The 3,838-nt window shown below is 48.6% G+C and overlaps 1 protein-coding gene across 3 annotated transcripts in view; it reads left to right on the plus strand.

Annotated features, from left to right (window-relative positions):
- Positions 1–614: 614 nt before the first annotated feature.
- The window catches only part of G3BP1 (G3BP stress granule assembly factor 1), a 24,943-nt gene continuing 21,719 nt past the window's right edge, over positions 615–3,838 (plus strand). For all 3 annotated transcript variants that reach the window (XM_085317919.1, XM_085317921.1, XM_085317920.1), the window contains exon 1: positions 615–743. The gene's annotated coding sequence lies outside the window, so the exon portion shown is untranslated. The remainder of the gene's footprint in view (positions 744–3,838) is intronic.

Raw genomic sequence — 3,838 nt, forward strand, 5'->3', positions numbered from 1 at the left:
CGTGGTGGGGCTGGCGGTGCGAGGGGTGCAGAGCCGGGGGGCGGCGCAGTTAAGTCCGGGCGCCTTCAGGCCTCCCCTCGGCGGCAGGCGCCGCGCTGGGCGTGGGCCCCGTCCCTCCGGCAGGGGGTGGTGCTGGTGCGGCACGCCGCCCTCGCCGCGGGCTGCCTGCCCCTTTAAGAACGTGCGGGAGTCGGCCTGTCCGTCAGGGCGCGCCGCGCTCCCCCATTGGCCGCCGCGCTCCATGCCGCACGGGGTGCCGCCCCTATCTATAACGGGGTTTACCAGCACCTTCTCAAGGGCGCTGCTGTGCAGCTCAACCACACTACCGCGTCAGGCCAGTGCCGCCCCTCGCGCCTAGCAGTCAGGGAGCGTCGTTCTATTGGCTGCCAGGGAAATCCACCAGGTCTCGCTCCACCCTAGCAGCGGGTGCGCCATCTCCCATTGGCTCAGGTAGGTGTCAATCACGCTTACGGCTCTGTGGAGCTGGGCTGCGTGGTTTGTGGAGCGTGCTGCCACTCAGTCGTCCGCCCGCCTTCTTTCCCCTGGGTGGGCCAACCAGCATCCGAGTGAGGGCGAATGCCGCTCTCTTATTGGCTAAACCGCCTGCCGCCGGGCTAGGCTGCGCGCCGGATATATGTAGCCGGCGGCTGAGCACGCCGTTGCGTGAGGTGCTTCTTGTCCGTCGGGCCGGCCTGTGGTGACGCCTGTAACGCCTCCTGCTCCCGTCCCGCTCCGCCTCGCAGGTGAGGGGGGTGGGCGCGAGGGCCAACGGCCGCCGCGGGGAGCAGCCGGCGGCGAGGTCGCGTCCTTCCGGGGACGGTTGTGGCCAGCACGCGCCGGGCCTGGCTCAGTCTGCCCGACTCGGGGGTAGGCCGCGCGCTGTTGGGGGGGGGTGAAGGGGTTCCCCGCGGCCCGATGGGCCCGGCCCCGTGCGCAGGGGACGCCCCGGGCCCGGCGCGGCTCAGCGGCGCTGTGCGGCGGGCGCCCGGCCCGCCTGCCCCGCAGACGGGCTTCGGCAGCCCGCTTGGGGATCGCGGGGAGCCCCCTGCCCCCGGCGGCAGCGCCAAGCAGAGTCCTGGGAGCCGGATACCATGGTGTATCCACTCGGAAAAGAAATAGGTAGCCGGGAGCGTTATTTTTTTTTTTGAAGGGGGGGGGAAAGGAGGCTCCCCGAGGAGGCACCCACCCGAGGGAGGGGGCTTCACTCCCCGAGTGGAGATGCGGAACCGCGAGCTTTGTTCGCGGCTTTGCGGAACCTGCTCTTCCCCCACCTCCTCCTGCTTTCCCCCCCCCCCCCGGCTGGGGGTGAGCCCCTAGACCTGGCATTTAGCTGGGGTAGGCCACTTCCATGGTGGGTTAGCTGTAGGTTGAGCACTACTATTCGGTAATTGCAGAGGCCTCTCAGTACATCAGATTGTAYGTGTGTATCTGACGTTCTCCAACTTTACAGGTGGAGACAGGGGTTATAGCTCATATAGAAAGCAAGAATGTATCTTGCCCCGATGTACTGCATGACCTTGGCTGGATCTGGGATTAACACAAGATTTAAATGCGAAGTAGTGTGTTTATGAAGACTTTCCAGCATCTTGTAAAACCCTAGATACATTTGCTAGAAGGCCAGGGATGAGGTTTCAAGCATCTCTTTCCTGTACATTTTAGTCTTGAACTGTATGATATAATGTGTTATTATTTCTTAATGGGCTTATCTGGTGAACTTTCATGTTAAGAGTTGCCCATAGTGAGTATTCATTACAAAGAAAATGACTTTTTCACAATTGGTTGAAAGCAGCATTTGCAGCAAGCCGCCATGTTTCCAGTGCATGCTATTTTTGTCTAGCCTGTGCTCTCACAAGCAGTGACAGCTTTAGGAAATGTGGACACTGCTATCAAGCTCTGAAAGCTAACACTTCCAGGTGCCATAAATCAAACTTGGTGTGCGTGTTGGGTTGTTTTTTGACTGCCAAGAGACTTCTTGAATAACATCCCAAAGAAAAGTGAGTGCAGAAGTTGACACAAAAGCTGGTTTTAAGTTCTTTTCTGAAATCTTTCTTTTGACCAAGGTTTCTATTTTCTTATTCCTTCTCTATAAACAACAAACTGAATGAATTTTCTAATAAGGCAGTTCTGTAGTACTCAATAAAATGATTGTCTTGTGAACTGAACTCAACTTTTTCAGAGATGCTTCAGTTGGTATGCTTATGGGGTGGAACTATTTTTGCTAAAGGACAGTTTAGCAGAACATACAAATTAGAGCACACTAGAAACTACAATTATAGATTTGCAGAGGTCTCTAGGCTGGTATGATTCTTTTTCTAAAGGATTTTGTATATCTTAAAGATTTTAAAGTGCAAGTTTCTTGAAAAGAATCCTATATATGTCAAATCTAGGCCAAATGGGTCTCCAGTTCCTYGCCTGTGGGAAATGGGCAGCAGCCTTTTTTATGTCTAGGTTATATCTTTAAGTGGGTTAATCACTAGAAGGCTAGAAAACATAAGCAAAATAAAGAAGACATGCAGACAAATCTTACTTCGAGCGTATGGGCCAAGTGTAAACTTTGGGCTCTTYAGTAGGAATTCTGTGGTGATAGTGGGGATTTGTTTGTTTAGAGAAGGAATTGCGCGCTTTTTTTTTTTTGGTGGCATTGCAGTCTCAAACAGGAATGTAAAATAAGTATGTAGTGGGAAAGCTTTTTTTCCTCACTGTGATTTATTAAATCTTGTTCTTCTGCTCTTCTGTCCATTTGTTGCTGCCAGAATAACAATAATTTGAGTTCATCATGCAACTGGTGATACTCCAAATTTGAAGCTCTTGGTTCTAAACATGAAATCTTTAGGCAGCTGACCAAACAGCAAGCTCTTCCTTGCAGTCTTAATTTTTGTGTCCTTATATGCAATCTTTTTGAAACATACTCCAAAGATCTGTAGGTTTGCTTATTGCAGTTCATGTTTGGGCTCTTAAGAGTGACTTTTAAGTGTGTTTACATTTTTGAAAAGATGCATCTTGGTTTTGATGTACCACTCATGTTCTGAAGTCTCTGAGGATCTGTTGGAAGATCAGTTCAAAAAAATTGAGCTTTTCTTTCTTCTTGCAAATTGTTACAACTACATACAGAGCAACACTTTTTAATGAAAGTACCCTAAGGAAAGTAAAGGTGATGTTACTCTATGTACACACTAGTATTTTTACTCATAACAGTAGATACCTCTGGGACAGCATTCACAAAGTTAACAGAAATGACCTTTTAGATGAGTTAGAAAATACTTGATTATTGCAGTTCTTAATACTAGAATCTGAGCATTTTTGTCTGACTTTAACATAAAAAATGGAAAATGAAGGAGAGGAAATTGAAGGAGAGCTGGTCTTAGGGTGGTGCTAGCTGTTATGCTGGCTTTAATCTGTTGTACTTGAACTAAGTCAAAAGTGAAAGTGATAGTTTTTTCTAGAAAACTGATACTTGTTACAGCTGACTACCTAAAGTCTCTGGAGTTGAAGTAATCTATAGTTTCTTGCCAGAACTACTAGTAGACTTGATAGTCTTCAGCTACTTAATTGTAATTAAAAAAAATCTAATTTCAAGCTATTCTTWAAGAATAGCTTAGTATTTTTATATACAATGAATATTATACTTGTCAGAGGTTCTAGTTTTGCTATGTTAAGTCTGGACCTCTTCCAGAAAGGCATGGCTGATGGAGTGCAGCAGTGAGTGATAACTAGAAGTTTGTAAGTTGTCAGTTATATACAAATAATCTGTTAGGAGCCTCATTCCTTACTGAGGCAAGTGTGAAATCCTGAATTCTAAAGTCTTTTCATGCTGATAGCCATATTCTCTGTCTCTCCC

Source organism: Rhea americana, unplaced genomic scaffold (assembly GCF_003343005.1).
Source record: "Rhea americana isolate MKP2758 unplaced genomic scaffold, rheAme1 scaffold_51, whole genome shotgun sequence".
NCBI classification, from domain to species: Eukaryota; Metazoa; Chordata; class Aves; order Rheiformes; family Rheidae; genus Rhea; species Rhea americana.